Here is a 21696-nt window from a genome sequence, read left to right on the forward strand (position 1 = left end):
ACGGAATTCTTCATGAGCGTCAAGCCCCGAAACCTTCCTCGGGAGCCAGCACCTCACAACTTGAGCCTCCTCTGGGAACTCCCCTCCGTGCCTTTCAGTTCTGCGTGGAGGGGATTCCTGTATGGGCTGCTCTTGCACACTCTCCACTTTGCCATCCTCGTCTGCCGTCTGGACATGCCATGGCGCACCATTTTGCCGTCCGGAGGAGGCCGGGGTCCTCAATAGAGTGCTCTCTACGCGGGAGTCCCTTTATTTATTGGGGACTTGGCCTGGAGGGTGATACAGGGAGCAGTCCCTTGCAATCGGTTTTTAAGTCGGCTTGTAATTTCTGCGGTCTAGAGGAGTCCGCATTCCATATGTATGTCGAATGTGTGAGGTTGCAGCCTCTCTTTCAATATTTGAAGGGGCTGCTCCTCAAATTCTGGTTGAACTTCAGTCCCATGCTCCTGATCTTTGGGCACCCTGTGCGGAGGAGAGCGGGCAGGTAGGATGGCCTCCTCGTAGGACTGCTCCTAGGCATGGCCAAGGTGGCCATCAGCCATCCAGGCAGTGGGCGGTTGAGGGGGTCATTCAGCCCGACTGCCTGCCTCCCTTCCGCGGGTGGCCCTGGATATGGAGCACGCGGTGTCCACCGGTACACTCGCGGCCTTCCGCGAGAGGTGGGCATCGGAGGGACTGGAGTGCATCATCACCCCCGGCAACCAAATTTTAATTTGATCCACTAATGTTAAAAGTTTAATTTGTTTAATTTGTCGGTTTTAGTGCCCCTTTACAAAGGGGGCATTTGATTTACAGGTTCAACTGAAATAGTTGTAGACATACCTCGATTTGCAACATCATTAACAATCCCTTACCAGCCTTATTTCTCCTGTGATATTCTGTCCCTCTATTCTTTCTCCTCAAAGCACCTATTCCCTTTTTCCCCCAGTACCACAGAAGCCACTGCTTTCATGATGAAGTTTATTTTTAGCCCCTTTAAAACATGTACATTTATTTTTCAAAAAATTAAATTAAATGCCATTTTAATTCATTTTAAATGTGTGATTTTTTTTTTCATTTGATGTCTAGATGTATTTTTGGGGGTATTGGCTGCCTGTTAGTGGCCAAACCCAGGGGCATAATTGTCGGCCCAATCTGGGAGTCGGCCGACAAATAAAAATGGCGGCCGCGGCAGTGCGCCCTCCCCTTGAATGAGCCATGTTGCACACACTGAAAACACAGTGCACCGATAGAAAAAGCCATCAGCGGGACGAAGATTTTTGCAGGTGAATTTAGATGGAGGTGCGAGAGATCGGCGGTGCGCGCTTTGATTGCGCACTTAGAAGGGGTTGGCAGCAGCGGGGCTGAAGTAGGGACCGCCAGAGAAACCCCCAAGGTGAAATTCGCCGGTGGTTCCATTCGACCGCAAATCGGCGGCCACTCAACTCCACCGCTTGGCCACCACTTTCCAGCGGTAAGAGGCCTTTTCGGGAGGCTGTATTTCGGCCCCCACTTCTCTTCACCCCAATGTCCGCTCAAGGCTAATTTGCATGCTGCAGATGTTAAATGGTGAGTGTTAAGGCCATCTATTGAGCTCAGTTAATGCAGAAGCTCCAATTCCCATGATAGTTGGTGATATTATGCCTAATGCCACAGATATGTGAAAGCATGACTAAACAGTGGGGTGACAAAAATTCCTGTAACCAACTCATGTAGCACAACCTCTATTACATCAGTCATCAAATAGCACGGTGGGCTATATCACTTGCCTTCACATTGGGTTAACCGTCCCTTCATGACTTCATAGCTCTCTCCCATTTCAGCTTCACTAAAGGCTGCCGTGGGATTCAAATGCCTTTTGAGCTTTTCGTAAGCCTGCAAGAATTTTTGTACCCCAAATCTGCCACGTTCCTTTAATTGTACACATTGCTTTAAATTTCAACTCTATGCAATTTCCGGTTCCACCACTAGTCGGCCTCTCTGTATTCCTGGTGTCCAAATCTGCATTTGACGTTGTAAATAATTATGTAAATGCTAACACGAGAAAATTGATTGCCGTTAGCACATTACCACTTTTGCACAATTTGCACCACTTCTTAACTATTTAGAACAAACTCACACAACATGCAAATATAACCTCATTGTCAGATTCTCAATGTAATGCTTAAAAAGTAACTAACAGAAAATGGGCTTTACTAAACGATCATCTCTGTTGACAACCCTCCCACAATGCTCTGAAACTCATTCAGCAGTTAACCTACTTTTTACTGTTCTGCCCTGCAAGGCACTACTACATACAAAATACAAATCTTCTTTTCAAAAAATGCACTGTGCAAACAATCGTTGATATTCCCAGAGTGTTTAATTGGATATGCGCATCTCGTCTCTCTGGTTGTCCAATGGATTATGCAGCAATAGGCCCATTTTCAAGATGGTTATGTGTTTTTTCTTCACTTCTATTTCCATGCTGCCTAGTCTCTTTCCCTAACATCTCTCCTGTCTTAGAAGTGGCTGAGCAGTACTAGTAGCCACATGGAAACACAAGCCAAGTCGCATGAGATCTATTAGATATAGTCTTCAAGAGGGGGAGAAAGCTTCAGTTTTAGTTTTAGACTCCCCCACAAGTGAAAGCATCCTCTCTATGTCTGCATGCACAAAATGTATGCACAGACATCTGACTAAGAGGTGAGGATGCTACCACTGTACTAGGGCTGACACATAAACATAAATAATACACAAGTGTTGGAGGGAAATGCACAAGTTGTTCAAATGTAGAATCGTCGGGACTTGTGGTATCACAATACATAACAACTCACTGTTGGGCAATAAAATTTGACACAAACATAGAACTGTTACTTAAAATTGTGGACCTATTTTAAATGTATGCACAGTGTTGTGGGAGAATATCACAGAAATACCTGGTGAGTTGGTTGATATATTGATAGTTAGTGGGGAGCTTTAACATCGAAGAGTGCATGGGTTTCGGTACGAGTGGGGTTAAGTTCAGTGAAAATGTCAGCACGTCTGGAATCTGGCTCCAATGCACTGACTTCCCGGTTTAACTCAGGCACATTTGGCAATGTCTCCCTAACCCCCTCCAGAGGTGGATTAGTAATTTGAAAATACCAGCAGCTGCAGGAGGCGTCCATTGGGAGGCCAGGCACTTCGGGGGCAATGCTTAAAGTTGATATAGCCGAGGTAGGATTTTAAATGCTCTCGTTGAATTTTTTCCGGTGCTTTTCCCTTGCGATCGATCAACCCGGCACTCTGCTGCAGTGCATCGGGCCGAGTGGGCCGGATCGCGGCTGCCATCGGGGTTCAAGTAAGTTTTCCTCTTGCAGAGCCTGCAGCAATAGCCCTTCCCTTTAAGGGAGGGAAGGAGCCTTCCAACGCAACAGCGCTGCACAGCCCATTGGGCAACGCTGCACACCTACCGCCCCGCCTGCTGCCTGTTGCGCTCCGACTTAGTGATCCACTTCCTTCCTGGAGCGCAAATGCCGAATTTTTAAAAAAGTTAACAAACATTAGCGCCTGCCGCTAATTTTTTCAACTTTTAAAAGTTAGCGCCCCAAATGGGGTACTCCTGAATTTTTCGCCCTTAGTCTCAGGTAGTCATAGTATGTGAACATTTCAAAGTCTGTAGTGTTCATTGTTTTTTGAGATTACATGTAGTTTTTAATAACAGTTCCACATATTTATTGTTATTACTGCGTTCTGCTTTGAGATGGTTTTGTTTACAGTGTAATTGTTTTTCTCTCCTCTTTTCAAGTGAAATTTGACTCTGAAGAAGAATAACAGCAACAGTATTAAAGTAAGGTTTGGGATTTCCGTGTCTGTGCTCCCTAGCCGACAATTTTCTGCTCATTCACTTTAATGGTCTGAGCTGGTGAGTGCAAAAGCAGAAAACTCCAGTAATAGCAGAGGTCGGAATGTTGGAAATTAGTTCTATAAAAACAGCTTTTCACAATGCTCTAATAACCATACTGAATGTAAACAACGACCACATAAGCACCAGCTCACACAAGGGTTTCCTTATACATAGGGATAAAGGAGCTCACAGATCTTGAACTATGTTTCCTGAAGCTGTTGCTAGCATCGCCTGGCGCAGTTTCAGGGAGTGCTTCCCAATTTTTGTTCCAGGTCGATAACGGAGCGCTGTGCATGGTGATGACGGTGATGGGTTCCGCCAGAACCACTTGGCTCCAGACTTCATTACAGCCTTGGTCCAAACATGGACAAAAGAGCTAAATTCCAGAGGTGAGGTGAGAGTGACTGCCCTTGACATAAAGGCAGCATTTGGCCGAGTGTGGCATCAAGGAGCCCGAGTAAAATTGAAATCAATGGGAATTAGGGAGAAAATTCTCCACTGGCTGGAGTCATACTGAGCACAAAGGAAGATGGTTGTGGTGTTTGGAGTTCAATCATCCTTGACCCAGTACATCGCTGCAGGAGTTCCTCAGGGCAACGTCCCAGGTTCAATCATCTTCAGCTGCTCCATCAATGACCATCCCTCCATCATAAGGTCAGAAGTGGGGATGTTCGCTGATGACTGCACAGTGTTCAGTGCCATTCACAACTCCTCAGATAATGGAGCAGTCCACATGCAGCAAGACCTGGACGACATTCAGACTTGGGCTGATAAGTGGCAAGTAACAGTTGAGCCACAGAAGTGCCAGGCAATGACTATCTCCAACAAGTGAGAGTCTAACCACCGCCCTTGACATTCAACGGCATTACCATCGCCGAATCACCCATCATCAACATCCTGGGGGTCACCATTGACCAGAAACTTAACTGGACCAGCCACATAAATACTGTGCCAACAAGAGCAGGTCAGAGGCTGGGTATTCTGTGGCAAGTGTCTCACTTACTGACGCCCCAAAGCCTTTCCACCATCTACAAGGCACAAGTTAGGAGTGTGATGAAATACTCTCCACTTGCATGGATGAGTGCAGATCCAACAACATTCAAGAAGCTCAACACCATCCAAGACAAAGCAGCCCGCTTGATTGTTACCCCATCCGCCACCTTAAACGTTCACTCCCTCCATCACCGACGTTCCGTGGCTGCAGTGCGGACCATCTACAAGATGCACTCCAGCAACTCGCCAACGGCAGCACCTCCCAAACCCACGACCTCTACCACCTAGAAGTACAAGGGCAGCAGGCGCATGGAACACCACCACCTCCACGTTCCCCTCCAAGTCACACACCATCTTGACTTGGAAGTATATTGCCGTTCCTTCATTGTCGCTGGGGCAATATCCTAGTACTCCCTCCTTAACAGCACTGTGGGTGAACCTTTACCGCACCGACTGCAGCGGTTCAAGAAGGCGGCTCACCACCATCTTCTCAAGGGCAATTAGGGATGGGCAATAAATGCTGGCCTTGCCAGTGACGCCCACATCCCATGAACGAATAGAAAAAATGAAGAATTAGTTCATGTCAGTGAGGATATGGCACTGGGTGATTCTCAGAACCTTCAACGAAGGCCAAGGAGAAGGCTGCCCATGGTTTTGGATTCGTGGGACCCAGATTGTCATGTATGTAACCATCATGCAACGGTAATTTTCATGTAACTGTAACCTTCATGCAACTCCTGTACACTGTACTTATACCCTAGAAATGCACACCCTGACCACAGGGGGTGAACTTGTGGGAGACACTCCTCACCTGGATTTCCAGGTATAAAAGGGTAGGTCCCACCCAGGGTCAGGCACTCCTTAGTCCTGGGAATAAAGGTTAAGGTCACAGAGTGACTGTGTCTGCAATACAGGCTTAGTGTGAATTTGTAATAAGGTGCAGGGACACCACATTTGGCGATGAGAAACGGGAACCACCAAACCACGAGGATGGCCACCGGTAGCACAGAGGAACGTTACTGTGTGGGTGAGGACTGGGACGACTTAGTGGAAAGACTCCAGCAGAGCTTTGTCACGAAGGACTGGCTGGGAGTGACAGCGGCTGACAAGCAGAGGGCGCATCTACTGACCAGATGCGGACCACAGATGTATGCGCTGATGAAAGACCTGCTCGTACCCCAAAAGCCAGCGGACAAGTGCTTCGAAGAGTTCAACCAGCTGATCAGTGAGCATCTCAAGCCGGCGAGTAGCGTACACATGGCCCGGCACCGGTTCTACACACACCGGCGTCGGGAGGGACAAAGCATCTCGGACTTCGTTGTGGATCGGCGGCGCTTGGCCAGTCTCTGTAAGTTCTCAGATGCCTGCATGGGGAAGATGTTAAGGGATTTCTTCATTGAGGGCTTTAATCATGCCGGGATTTTCAGGAAGCTCATAAAGACCAAGGATTTGACTTTAGAAGGGGCAGTGTTGATAGCTCAGACCTTCATGGCAGGAGAAGAGGAGACCAAGCTAATTTACGCGCGCAGCCCTGGTCCCAACGTGGCGACAGACCAGGGAGTTAACATGGTGAACGCGGCTCGGGACCCCGCAGGCAGGCAAGGGCATTTCGAAACCGCCCAGGCAGCAACAGACTCTAGGGGGGCCCGCAACAGGGACAATGGAAAGTGGATCGGCAATTTACGCCATCAAGAGGAACAATGCGTCCTGCGATGGGACCATTAACACCCACCATCAGAGTGCTTAGAAACAACCAAATCAAAGAGAGGAATGCCTGGTAACAGTCCCTTTGTTAACAACAATCTCAGCTCATGCTGGAGGTGCGGGGGTAGACATACTGCGAAAAGATGCAGGTTTCAGCAATATACCTGTAGGATTTGTAACGTCAGTGGACACTTGGTCAGGATGTGCAAAAAGGCAGTAGCGAGGCTAATCTGCGAGACAGAGGAACCAGATGAGGGGTCTGCAATGCAGGATGATGCCTGGGGAAAAGCCATGGATGCTGAAGTTCAGCGGGTTCATGTGGCTGATGTCCACAGCTCATACACTAAAACGCCACCCATGATGATGAAAGTTTTATTGAATGGCACATGGAGCTGGATACGGGAGGTAGCCAGTCACTTATGAGCGCCCAACAATTTGAGAGACTATGGCCACACAGAGCTAGCAGGACCAAACTGGAACGCATTGAGACGCAGCTATGGACGTACACCAAAGAGATCATCCCAGTTCTGGGCAGTGCAAACTTGGTGTTAACACATAATGGATCACAGAACTGGCTGCCACTCTGGGCCGTCCCAGGAAATGGCCCCACGCTCTTGGGGAGGAGTTGGCTAGCTGAGATGAATTGGAAATGGGGGGATGTGCACATCATTTCATCTGTGGAGCCAAGTTCATGCTCACAGGTCCGACAAAAATTCGGGTCACTGTTTCAACCCGGCGTCGGAACGGTCAAGGGCACTAAAGTAGTGATACGCATCACTCCGGATGCCAAACCACAAAGCCAGAGCGGTGCCGTATGTGATGCACAAGAAAATTGAAAGTGAATTGGACAGGCTGCTCAGAGAGGGCATAATTTTGGGCGCTGAATTCAGTGATTGGGCAAGCTCCATCATTCCTGTTAATTCAGAGACCATGGTCCAGAACTTAAAGAAGGGTAACTTTGAAGGTATGAGGCGTGAATTGGCTAGGATAGATTGGCGAATGATACTGAAGGGGTTGACTGTGGATGGGCAATGGCAGACATTTAGAGACCGCATGGATGAACTACAACAATTGTACATTCCTGTCTGTCGTAAAAATAAAAAAGGGAAGGTGGCTCAACCGTGGCTATCAAGGGAAATCAGGGATAGCATTAAAGCCAAGGAAGTGGCATACAAATTAGCCAGAAATAGCAGAGAACCCGGGGACTGGGAGAAATTTAGAACTCAGCAGAGGAGGACAAAGGGTTTGATTAGGGCAGGGAAAATGGAGTACGAGAAGAAGCTTGCAGGGAACATTAAGACGGATTGCAAAAGTTTCTATAGATATGTAAAGAGAAAAAGGTTAGTAAAGACAAACGTAGGTCCCCTGCAGTCAGAATCAGGGGAAGTCATAACGGGGAACAAAGAAATGGCGGACCAATTGAACAAGTACTTTGGTTCGGTATTCACTGAGGAGGACACAAACAACCTTCCGGATATAAAAGGGGTCGGAGGGTCTAGTAAGGAGGAGGAACTGAGGGAAATCCTTATTAGTCGGGAAATTGTGTTGGGGAAATTGATGGGATTGAAGGCCGATAAATCCCCAGGGCCTGATGGACTGCATCCCAGAGTACTTAAGGAGGTGGCCTTGGAAATAGTGGATGCATCGACAGTCATTTTCCAACATTCCATTGACTCTGGATCAGTTCCTATGGAGTGGAGGGTAGCCAATGTAACCCCACTTTTTAAAAAAGGAGGGAGAGAGAAAACAGGGAATTACAGACCGGTCAGCCTGACATCGGTAGTGGGTAAAATGATGGAATCAATTATTAAGGATGTCATCGCAGTGCATTTGGAAAGAAGTAATATGATAGGTCCAAGTCAGCATGGATTTGTGAAAGGGAAATCATGCTTGACAAATCTTCTGGAATTTTTTGAGGATGTTTCCAGTAGAGTGGACAAGGGAGAACCAGTTGATGTGGTATATTTGGACTTTCAGAAGGCTTTCGACAAGGTCCCACACAAGAGATTAATGTGCAAAGTTAAAGCACATGGGATTGGGGGTAGTGTGCTGACATGGATTGAGAACTGGTTGTCAGACAGGAAGCAAAGAGTAGGAGTAAATGGGGACTTTTCAGAATGGCAGGCAGTGACTAGTGGGGTACCGCAAGGTTCTGTGCTGGGGCCCCAGCTGTTTACACTGTACATTAATGATTTAGACGAGGAGATTAAATGTAGTATCTCCAAATTTGCGGATGACACTAAGTTGGGTGGCAGTGTGAGCTGCAAGGAGGATTCTATGAGGCTGCAGAGCGACTTGGATAGGTTAGGTGAGTGGGCAAATGCATGGCAGATGAAGTATAATGTGGATAAATGTGAGGTTATCCACTTTGGTGGTAAAAACAGAGAGACAGACTATTATCTGAATGGTGACAGATTAGGAAAAGGGCAGGTGCAAAGAGACCTGGGTGTCATGGTACATCAGTCATTGAAGGTTGGCATGCAGGTACAGCAGGCGGTTAAGAAAGCAAATGGCATTTGGCCTTCATAGCGAGGGGATTTGAGTACAAGGGCAGGGAGGTGTTGCTACAATTGTACAGGGCCTTGGTGAGGCCACACCTGGAGTATTGTGTACAGTTTTGGTCTCCTAACCTGAGGAAGAACATTCTTGCTATTGAGAGAGTGCAGCGAAGGTTCACCAGACTGATTCCCGGGATGGCAGGACTGACCTATCAAGAAAGACTGGATCAACTGGGCTTGTATTCACTGGAGTTCAGAAGAATGAGAGGGGACCTCATAGAAACGTTTAAAATTCTGACGGGGTTAGACAGGTTAGATGCAGGAAGAATGTTCCCAATGTTTGGGAAGTCCAGAACCAGGGGACACAGTCTAAGGATAAGGGGGAAGCCATTTAGGACCGAGATGAGGAGGAATTTCTTCACCCAGAGAGTGGTGAACCTGTGGAATTCTCTACCACAGAAAGTTGTTGAGGCCAATTCACTAAATATATTCAAAAAGGAGTTAGATGAAGTCCTTACTACTAGGGGAATCAAGGGGTATGGTGAGAAAGCAGGAATGGGGTACTGAAGTTGCATGTTCAGCCATGAACTCATTGAATGGCGGTGCAGGCTAGAAGGGCCGAATGGCCTACTCCTGCACCTATTTTCTATGTTTCTATGTTTCTATGTTTCAAAGCGGAAGGCTCGGTCAGGATTTGTGGCGACTACAAAGCCACCATCAACCGAGTGTCGCTGCAAGACCAATACCCGCTCCTGAGAGCGGAGGACCTTTTTGCCACACTGGCAGGTGGCAAGCTGTTCACGAAGCTGGACCTCACTTCGGCCTACATGACTCAGGAACTGGCTGAAGAATCCAAGCTTCTGACCACCATCACGACGCACAAGGGATTATTTATCTACAACAGGTGCCCGTTTGGCATTCGTTCGGCGGCAGCTATCTTTCAGAGAAACATGGAAAGCTTGCTCAAATCCATTCCTGGAACAATCATATTCCAAGACGACATTCTTATAACAGGTTGAGACACCGAGGAACACCTCCACAACCTGGAGGAGGTGCTACGCCGACTGGACAGGGTAGGCTTGCGGCTTAAAAAGGCCAAGTGTGTGTTTTTGGCCCCAGAGGTCGAGTTTTTGGGCAGGAGGGTTGCCGCAGATGGGATCCGGCCCACTGAATCAAAAACGGAGGCGATCAGCTGGGCACCCAGGCGCGGCAACACATCGGAGTTGCGATCATTCCTGGGACTTTTGAACTATTTCTGGAACTTTCTGCCGAACTTAAGCACATTGTTGGAGCCGTTACACATGCTCCTACGTAAAGGTTGTGAATAGAAAATAACATAGAAACATAGAAACATAGAAACATAGAAAATAGGTGCAGGAGTAGGCCATTCAATGAGTTCATGGCTGAACATTCAACTTCAGTACCCCATTCCTGCTTTCTCGCCATACCCCTTGATCCCCCTAGCAGTAAGGACCTCATCTAACTCCTTTTTGAATATATTTAGTGAATTGGCCTCAACAACTTTCTGTGGTAGAGAATTCCACAGATTCACCACTCTCTGGGTGAAGAAGTTCCTCCGCATCTCGGTCCTAAATGGCTTACCCCTTATCCTTAGACTGTGACCCCTGGTTCTGGACTTCCCCAACATTGGGAACATTCTTCCTGCATCTAACCTGTCTAACCCCGTCAGAATTTTATATGTTTCTATGAGGTCCCCTCTCATTCTTCTGAACTCCAGTGAATACAAGCCCAGTTGATCCAGTCTTTCTTGATAGGTCAGTCCCGCCATCCCGGGAATCAGTCTGGTGAACCTTCGCTGCACTCCCTCAATAGCAAGAATGTCCTTCCTCAGGTTAGGAGACCAAAACTGTACACAATACTCCAGGTGTGGCCTCACCAATGCCCTGTACAACTGTAGCAACACCTCCCTGCCCCTGTACTCAAATCCCCTTGCTATGAAGGCCAACATGCCATTTGCTTTCTTAACCGCCTGCTGCACCTGCATGCCAACCTTCAATGACTGATGTACCATGACACCCAGGTCTCTTTGCACCTGCCCTTTTCCTAATCTGTCACCATTCAGATAATAGTCTGTCTCTCTGTTTTTACCACCAAAGTGGATAACCTCACATTTATCCACATTATACTTCATCTGCCATGCATTTGCCCACTCACCTAACCTATCCAAGTCGTCTGCAGCCTCACAGCATCCTCCTCGCAGCTCACACTGCCACCCAACTTAGTGTCATCCGCAAATTTGGAGATACTACATTTAATCCCCTCATCTAAATCATTAATGTACAGTGTAAACAGCTGGGGCCCCAGCACAGAACCTTGCGGTACCCCACTAGTCACTGCCTGCCATTCTGAAAAGTACCCATTTACTCCTACTCTTTGCTTCCTGTCTGACAACCAGTTCTCAATCCATGTCAGTACACTACCCCCAATCCCATGTGCTCTAACTTTGCACATCAATCTCTTGTGTGGGACCTTGTCGAACGCCTTCTGAAAGTCCAAATATACCACATCAACTGGTTCTCCCTTATCCACTCTACTGGAAACATCCTCAAAAAATTCCAGAAGATTTGTCAAGCATGATTTCCCTTTCACAAATCCATGCTGACTTGGACCTATCATGTCACCTCTTTCCAAATGCACTGCTATGACATCCTTAATAATTGATTCCATCATTTTACCTACTACCGATGTCAGGCTGACCGGTCTATAATTCCCTGTTTTCTCTCTCCCTCCTTTTTTAAAAAGTGGGGTTACATTGGCTACCCTCCACTCCATAGGAACTGATCCAGAGTCAATGGAATGTTGGAAAATGACTGTCAACGCATCCACTATTTCCAAGGCCACCTCCTTAAGTACTCTGGGATGCAGTCCATCAGGCCCTGGGGATTTATCGGCCTTCAATCCCATCAATTTCCCCAACACAATTTCCCGGCTAATAAGGATTTCCCTCAGTTCCTCCTCCTTACTAGACCCCCCGACCCCTTTTATAACCGGAAGGTTGTTCGTGTCCTCCTTCGTGAATACCGAACCAAAGTACTTGTTCAATTGGTCCGCCATTTCTTTGTTCCCCGTTATGACTTCCCCTGATTCTGACTGCAGGGGACCTACGTTTGTCTTTACTAACCTTTTTCTCTTTACATATCTATAGAAACTTTTGCAATCCGTCTTAATGTTCCCTGCAAGCTTCTTCTCATACTCCATTTTCCCTGCCCTCATCAAACCCTTTGTCCTCCTCTGCTGAGTTCTAAATTTCTCCCAGTCCCCAGGTTCGCTGCTATTTCTGGCCAATTTGTATGCCACTTCCTTGGCTTTAATACTATCCCTGATTTCCCTTGATAGCCACGGTTGAGCCACCTTCCCTTTTTTATTTCTATGCCAGACAGGAATGTACAATTGTTGTAGTTCATCCATGCAGTCTCTAAATGTCTGCCATTGCCCATCCACAGTCAACCCCTTAAGTATCATTCGCCAATCCATCTCAGCCAATTCACGCCTCATACCTTTAAAGTTAGCCTTCTTTAAGTTCTGGACCATGGTCTCTGAATTAACTGTTTCATTCTCCATCCTAATGCAGAATTCCACCATATTATGGTCACTCTTCCCCAAGGGGCCTCGCACAACGAGATTGCTAATTAATCCTTTCTCATTACATAACACCCAGTCTAAGATGGCCTCCCCCCTAGTTGGTTCCTCGACATATTGGTCTAAAAAACCATCCCTTATGCACTCCAGAAAATCCTCCTCCACCGTATTGCTTCCAGTTTGGTTAGCCCAATCTATGTGCATATTAAAGTCACCCATTATAACTGCTGCACCTTTATTGCACGCACCCCTAATTTCATGTTTGATGCCCTCCCCAACATCACTACTACTGTTTGGAGGTCTGTACACAACTCCCACTAACGTTTTTTGCCCTTTGGTGTTCTGCAGCTCTACCCATATAGATTCCACATCATCCAAGCTAATGTCCTTCCTAACTATTGCCTTAATCTCCTCCTTAACCAGCAATGCTACCCCACCTCCTTTTCCTTTTATTCTATCCTTCCTGAATGTTGAATACCCCTGGATGTTGAGTTCCCAGCCCTGCTCATCCTGGAGCCACGTCTCCGTAATCCCAATCACATCATATTTGTTAACATCTATTTGCACAGTTAATTCATCCACCTTATTGCGGATACTCCTTGCATTAAGACACAAAGCCTTTAGGCTTGTTTTTTTAACACCCTCTGTCCTTTTAGAATTTTGCTGTACAATGGCCCTTTTTGTTCTTTGCCTTGGGTTTCTCTGCCCTCCTCTTTTCCTCATCTCCTTTCTGTCTTTTGTTTTTGCCTCCTTTTTGTTTCCCTCTATCTCCCTGCATTGGTTCCCATCCCCCTGCCATATTAGTTTAACTCCTCCCCAACAGCACTAGCAAACACTCCCCCGAGGACATTGGTTCCGATTCTGCCCAGGTGCAGACCGTCCGGATTGTACTGGTCCCACCTCCCCCAGAACCGGTTCCAATGCCCCAGGAATTTGAATCCCTCCCTGCTGCACCATTGCTCAAGCCACGTATTCATCTGAGCTATCCTGCGATTCCTACTCTGACTAGCACGTGGCACTGGTAGCAATCCCGAGATTACTACTTTTGAGGTCCTACTTTTTAATTTAGCTCCTAGCTCCTTAAATTCATTTCGTAGGAACTCATCCCTTTTTTTACCTATGTCATTGGTACCAACGTGCACCACGACAACTGGCTGTTCTCCCTCCCTTTTTAGAATGTCCTGCACCCGCTCCGAGACATCCTTGACCCTTGCACCAGGGAGGCAACATACCATCCTGGAGTCTCGGTTGCGGCCGCAGAAACGCCTATCTATTCCCCTTACAATTGAATCCCCTATCACTATCGCTCGCCCACTCTTTTTCCTGCCCTCCTGTGCAACAGAGCCAGCCACGGTGCCATGAACTTGGCTGCTGCTGCCCACTCCTGATGAGTCATCCCCCTCAACAGCACTCAAAGCAGTGTATCTGTTTTGCAGTGGGATGACCACAGGGGACCCCTGCACTACCTTCCTTGCACTACTCTTCCTGCTGGTCTTCCATTCCCTCGCTGGCTGTGAACCCTTCTCCTGCGGTAAGACCAACTCGCTACACGTGATACTCACGTCATTCTCAGCATCGTGGATGCTCCAGAGTGAATCCACCTTCAGCTCCAACTCCGCAACGCGGACCGTCAGTAGCCGGAGGTGGACACACTTCCCGCACATGTAGTCGTCAGGGACACTGGTGTTGTCCCCGTGTTCCCACATGGTACAGGAGGAGCATATCACATGACCGAGCTGTCCTGCCATGACTTAACCCTTAGATACACTTAAATTGCCGAGGGGGGGACTGTCAAGAACGGGCTTTCAATAAGGCGAGGAACCTGCTGTGTTCTAACAAACTGTTGACTTTGTATGAACCCTGTAAAAAAACTGGTTTTAACGTGCGATGCATCATCCTACAGGGTTGGGTGTGTGTTGCAGCAGGGTAATGATGACGGCCGACTCCAACCGGTGGCTTACGCCTCCAGGTCACTCTCCCAGGCAGAGTGTGGATACGGAATGGTCGAAAAGGAAGCACTCACTTGTGTTTACGGTGTGAAAAAGATGCACCAGTACCTTTTCGGTACTAGACGGTTCGAGCTAGAGACGGACCACAAGCCGTTAACATCCTTGTTGTCTGACAGCAAGGCTGTCAACGCCAATGCGTCAGCTCGCATACAGCGATGGGCCCTCACGCTGGCTGTGTATGACTACACCATACGGCACCGGCCAGGCACCGAAAATTGCGCTGATGCGCTCAGCAGGCTCCCACTGGCCACCACCGAGGGGGCGTCGAGCAGAGTGCCGAGAAGGCCATGGCTATTGAGGCTTTTGACACCGCAGGCTCCCCCATCACAGCCCGCCAGATCAAACTCTGGACCAACAGAGACCCCCTCCTATCCATGATAAAGAAATGTGTCCTGACTGGGGATTGGGCGCCCCGAGGAGGTCAGATTGTTTCAGAGACGGATGGATGAGCTCTCCACCCAAGCCGACTGCCTGCTATGGGGCAGCCAGGTAGTCATGCCCCAGAAAGGAAGGGAAGCATTCATCAGGGAACTCCACAACGAGCACCCTGGCATCGTGTTAATGAAGGCCATTGCCCAGTCACATGTATGGTGGCCGGGGATTGACTCAGACCTGGAACACTGGGTTCGCAGGTGCACGACGTGTGCCCAGCTGGGCAATGCCCCCAGGGAGGCTCCACTTAGCCCGTGGCCCTGGCCCACCAGGCCATGGTCACGTATTCACGTAGACTATGCGGGCCCGTTCATAGGGAAAATGTTCCTGATCGTTGTCGATGCATACTCGAAATGGATCGAGTGCATCATATTAAACTTGTGCACGACATCCATCACTGTGGAGAGTCTGCGTACGGTTTTCGTGACCCGTGGCTTGCCGGACATCCTGGTCAGCGACAACAGCCCGTGTTTCACCAGCCATGAATTCCAGGAGTTTATGTCGGGCAATGGTATCAAACACGTCCAGACAGCGCCGTTCACGCCGGCTTCCAATGGCCAGGCGGAACATGCGGTCCAAATCATAAAACAGGGCATGCTACGCATCCAAGGACCCTCCCTTCAGTACCGCCTATCGCGCCTCCTGCTGGCCCAGAGGTCCCGCCTGCACTCACTCATGGGAGTCCTGCCAGCGGAACTCCTCATGAAACGCACGCTTAAAACGCGGCTGTCCCTCATCCACCCAGCCCTGGCAGACATTGTTGAGGGCAAGCGCCAGTCCCAAACCGAGTTCCATGATCGAAACTCAAGGGGGAGGTGTATAGAAATGGATGACCTGGTATTTGTTCTTAACCATGCTTTGGGACCCAAGTGGCTTGAGGGCACTGTAATTGGAAAAGAAGGGAATAGGGTCATAGTGGTCAGACTAAACAATGGGCAGATATGCCGCAAACACTTGGACCAAGTAAAGAAAAGGTTCAGCATAGACACGGAGGAACCTGAAGAAGAGCATGAGATGTCACCCACACCACTGCCAATGGACGAGCAACAAGGACAGTCCACAGCATGCACAGTCCCTGCGGCCAGCCTGGACAGGCCGGAATCACCTGAGGTGACAGAGACACATGCCGAGGCTCAACCACCTGAGCCACAACTGCGGCGCTCCACGAGAGAGCATCGACCACCTGAAAGACTTAACCTTTGACACAAAAAGACATAAGGGGGGAGGTGATGTCATGTCTGTAACCATCATGCAATGGTAACTGTAATCTTCATGCAACTCCTGTACACTGTACTTATACCCTAGAAATGCACACCCTGACCACAGGGGGTGAACTTGTGGGAGACACTCCTCACCTGGGTTTCCAGGTATAAAAGGGGAGGTCCCACCCAGGGTCAGGCACTCCTTGGTCCTGGGAATAAAGGTTAAGGTCACAGAGTGACTGTGTCTGCAATACATGCCTCATGTGAATTTGTAGTAAGGTGCAGGGACATCACACAGATCCCATGAAAAGAAGGATATTCAAGGCAAATCACACCAATGTGTAGTCTCTGAGGTCAGTCTCCAAAGATGTGCAGCAACTGACAGCTGTGACACTGGGATCTACAGCCCTCATTCCCTGTAGCAGCTTCATTGGAGTCTGCAACAGCCATCACCTCAGAAGTGGCTGGGACCAACTGGCATCCAGACCCAAGTGACTGGGATACAGGATATTATCTCTCGAGATGTTCAGCATCTGACAGCTTCTGTTAGACCAGCCAGCCTGCTAATTCATGAGGGCACACATCTGGGGCAGAGTGGGATGGTGAGTCGACCTACACAAGAATTCTATTTCTCAGGATAGTGGCATCTGCTAACCATCAGAGCACCAAGCAAGTGGTACAAAGGAAGCAACACCATATTGCCTAGGCAGAAGCTCTAGAGATGCAGCCAGTCACGGCTTCTTCCATGGAACAAGCTGCCATGAAAGGTAGGCCACCCTCAGTCTCATGATCCTTTTTACCACAGGAGCAACCAACCACCTCCAGTGATACTGGCCCTCTGATTGCACCTGAGAAAAGCACTGGAATAGGTGATAGAAAGGCAGGTTTATCCTTCTGGTGGCACGGTATTAGGAAAGAGTGGGTTGAATTATGGTCATTTTTGAGTTCCTTGTATTGAAGGAGAATATGCACTATTTCATGCTGACTTATTAAAAATCAGATGAAAGAAGTATGATGTGTACAGAAGTCTAGGATTGGTACAGGATTGAATGATTTGTCCTTTATTTGAAGGTAGGGGAGAAGGATTTGTAGCAAAGCATAAGAACATATGAACATCAGAAATAGGAGCAGGAGAAGGCCATGCGGCCCCTCGAGCCTGCTCCGCCATTTAATACGATCATGGTTGATCCGCTTATGGACTCAGGTCCACTTCCCTGCCCGCTCTCCATAACCCCTTATTCCCTTATCGTTTAAGAAAAGTAGACTGTTTTAAACAGATAAGAACACTTTAATTTATAATAAAAACAGAAATGCTGGAACTACTCAGCAGGTCAGGCAACATCTGTGGAGATAGAAACAGAGTTAACGTTTCAGGTCGATGACCCATCGTCAGAACTCCAAAAACATAAATGGTATGTTGAATTCTGATGCCCCTGTAGCAGTCATTGAGGAATGTTGATCATCCTGATGCTCTCCTCCATATTGGTCTGTCTCCAAACCAGGTAGGGCCACATCCCCAGCAATCTGCATTTCCAGGCCTTTATGGATGGCAAAGTTATGGAGGACACAGCAGGCTATAAATATGCGGCCACACATTCTGGATCATATTGCAGCTCCTGATCTATCATGGTAACAAAAGCTTTCCTTTCTCCTCTCTGTAGCTCTCCCTATGGTTTTCTCTATGACTAGTCTGTGCCATGTCGTAATTCTCCTCAGTTGCTATCTATTTTCCTTGAAGAGCTCAGGAAGGACAGAATTCCTCAGAATCAGGGGCAGACTGGCTCCCCAAAAGGGCACAGGATTCTTAATGATTCTGATGGGAAAGGTGGTATATTGCAAAGAGGCCTAACCAACCATTGCAAAATGAAGTGTCCCAATTTAGGGGCAGAAACCCAGTAGAAATGGCTCTTGCACTAATTTGGAGGCCTAAAATACCATTGCGCCACTCCACTACATAAGACATGCCAAAAACATGAGTAAATTTGGGGTCACGCTTCCTAATTCAATATAGTGCCAGTTATTCTAATTGAAACAAGCCATAATGGGGTGAATCAATAGATGCCTCAAATTTCAAATTGACTCAACTTACAAAAACTTCAATAAACTCGACCAGTGACCTATCCACACAATTGTGCCCTCTTAAAAACATATGGTAGAATGTTTTAAGGATGAAATAAATTAAATGTAAAGAGACATTTAATGAAAAAGCTTGCGGCAACTCAAGCATAAAGAGGATATAAAATCTAGTCTCTAGAAATAAAACACATCTGTTAAACCCTTGGTCTGTCTTATAGAGTTTCAGGATTTACTGCTGCCTTTTGCACAGTGACCTCCACTATACACAGCTTGTCCTGCTACACTACTGAGTAATGTCAGGGCTCTTAACTTGCCATTCGTCTTTCAAAAGGCAACTGGTGTTTCTAATCAAAAACCTGACACTGTTACCAGTAATCGGTCCAACTCTTTTATTTATTCAAACAAAGAACGAGTTCTGTGATTAATGGTCATTATTAAGTCTTATAGTCACTTTATAAATATTTCACTTTACAATTTTATAATAGTTTAAACTCCAAGGAGTTGTCCTCTAACTCATAATAAAGGCTCGACAAAAGCTAATACAAAAGCAAAATACTGCAAATGTTGGAATCTGAAATACAAACAGAAAATGTTGGAAATACTCAGCAGGTCAGGCAGCATCTGTGGAGAGAGAAACATAGTTAACGTTTCAGGTCGATGACTCTTCGTTAGAACAAAAGCTAAGCTATCTTCCTCTGAAGGCTGTGTTTGTATAAGGCTGCCTTCAAAAGCCACATTTTAAATAAAACAACCAGGCATGTGTTGGAGTCTTCCAAATAATACAAAATATATCTGTGTTGAAGTGAAGCCAGACTCTTGGGCCTAGAAATTTGGGCGCACCTACTTTTGGGCGCCTTACCCGCACTGTGTTAACAGCTTGCGCTCAAATGGGGAGGTCTGAGGAGCCGCGGGTTTTGGGCCTCGGACCCCATTATAACATAGATGGTGCTGCGGTAGGAGCCCGCACAGGTTATAGATACATACAATGATAGAAATTTATAGCATGGAAGGAGGCCATTTCGGCCCATCGTGTCCGCGCCAGCCGACAAAGAGTTATTCAGCCTAATCCCACTTTCCAGCTATTGGTCCATAGCCTTGTAGGTTACTGCACTTCAAGTGCATATCCAGGTACTTTTTAAATGTGGTAAGGGTTTCTATCTCTACCACCCTTTCAAGCAGTGAGTTCCAGACCCCCACCACCTTCTGGGTCAAAAAAACTTCTAAGCAATTCAATAATTTACGAATCACTCAGGTCCAATCATCCTTTGTAAACTTATTATGGAAGCACTTATTTCTGAATATGCAATAATGTTACAACCAAACAGAACATTGAAATTTGGCACAAATCTGCAATTTTTTACAATAATAGATTCTGCTCATGTACCAAAATATTAATTAAGCCCATTATTAGACCGCACATCCTATTTACTTTTGCAAGTCTGCAATTGTACAACTTTTAAAATCATAATGAAAAGCAATCCTAAAGAAGTTTTATTACTGCTATAACATTGATCACTGCAGTGGAGTATTTCTTTTGCACACTGTCTCAAGGTGAACAAGCGATGCCGACTCTGTCAGAAGGATGAAAGGAAAAAGGGAGCAAATAGGAAAAAGTTATATGAAATAAAAGGTATACATAGGATTTTAGATAGGCAAAAATTCAGTCAACATTTAAAGCAACAAAAGTATTTTTTTTCTTTTGGAGAATGCTTGTGTCCTGGAGTTCATTTTTATTAGCTGTTGCTGTCAGTTGTTGTTCCGCTCCTTGGGGATATTTAAATTATTATTCTTCCTACAAACTTCAATCCAGACTCCGACTGCTGATTTTACATCTCTTCTCCTTTTGCCTTTCCCAGTGAGCGGTCTCCAATTTAAACTAGCAGTTGAAGCTGGAATTGAAGTTTGGAGGGAATTTCCTTTTGCTCTGCTTCACTCTAACGCAAGGTTGTAGAATGTATCAAGAAGAGTGGGCACACAAATAAATAGCGACAGAATCAAACAAATGAGCAGATTTTGCTATTTGTGAGGTTACAGAGTAAATGTGTTCGGAAGAGATAAAAAAAAAACTACAAGGAAAAGCAGCTGAAAGGTTGATCAAATTTTGGAAGTATAGGAGCATAATTTGTGGAATAAAAAAACTGCTGGAAATGACGATAGGGTAGGTTTTTACAGATAAAAATTATGGACACCAAGAAACGAGCACACAGAAGAGTTGTGGGCTGTGAAAGATTGCTGGATGCTCACAAAGATAAATATTTTTTTAAATTCTCCAATACTTAAGAGGGAAGAAGAGCACCTAGGCAAGGCTATCATGAATGGGAAAATAACTTAGAGAACAAGTGATGAAAAGACAGTCAGATAATATAAAGAAAAAGAGAGAAATGCCAATCACTCCAATAGGAGCAGCAAATGGCAGGCAACATTTGTACAGAATCTTGTATCGGGCCATTGAACTTCAGATATGAAAGCTACGCTTGAGAGAGTCCCTTCCACATGTGGACATGAAATGCTCAAAATATAACCCTACAAGTGACTGTGAAATGTACCGGTTATAATATGGTACCATCATCAATAATCTTGTGTCCCTGATTTATTCAAACAGCAGATCCATCTATAAGACTGGCTTTTGAGGTGCAATAGTTATAGGCTCAAACAATGGCTAGTGTGACTTTTATACCACCTGTAAATGGTAATAAAGCCAACATAACCAACAACACCAATGAAGGGTGATTCATTAATGAAAGGACCTTTGGAATTTAGAAGCAGTAATGTCAATGCCCTGATCCTTCCAAGAGATAGAAGAGGAACCATTCCTACTTATTTTGGCTTTGTCAACAAAATATTTTTGAATTCCCTGTTTTCATTAGTTCTGTGCATTTCTCCACCTTTGGGACAAGCAGAATCAATGTTATGCATCAGTATCAAATTGGAATTAGGATCAAAGTGAACCAATTTAGGTAATTTCACAACTATTTGAAGATACCTAAAGTTTGGAACATTTTGGTTGGGGCTGTTTGGAACAAAATATTGACATATCATATGATCAGGGGGCAAAATAGATGCCAGGCCACATATTCACAAGAATACTTGCACATCAATGGACTTGAAAAATACTATTTGCAAGATTTTTCTAAGGAGACGTTGACTAAATATTTTGTATCGGTCTTCACTGTAGAAGACACTAAAAACATCCCAATAGTGGATAATTAAGGGGCTATAGGGAGGGAAGAACTTAATACAATCACTATCACTAAAGAAGTAGTACTCGGTAAAATAATGGGACTAAAGGCGGACAAGTCCCCTGGACCTGATGGCTTGCATCTTAGGGTCTTAAA

General features: G+C 46.4%; 1 protein-coding gene across 4 annotated transcripts in view; it reads right to left on the reverse strand.

The window, feature by feature from the left end:
• The window catches only part of mylka (myosin, light chain kinase a), a 579206-nt gene that overhangs the window by 336835 nt on the left and 220675 nt on the right, over positions 1-21696 (reverse strand). The window lies entirely within an intron of this gene.

Source organism: Pristiophorus japonicus, chromosome 3 (genome assembly GCF_044704955.1).
Source record: "Pristiophorus japonicus isolate sPriJap1 chromosome 3, sPriJap1.hap1, whole genome shotgun sequence".
Lineage (NCBI taxonomy): Eukaryota > Metazoa > Chordata > Chondrichthyes > Pristiophoridae > Pristiophorus > Pristiophorus japonicus.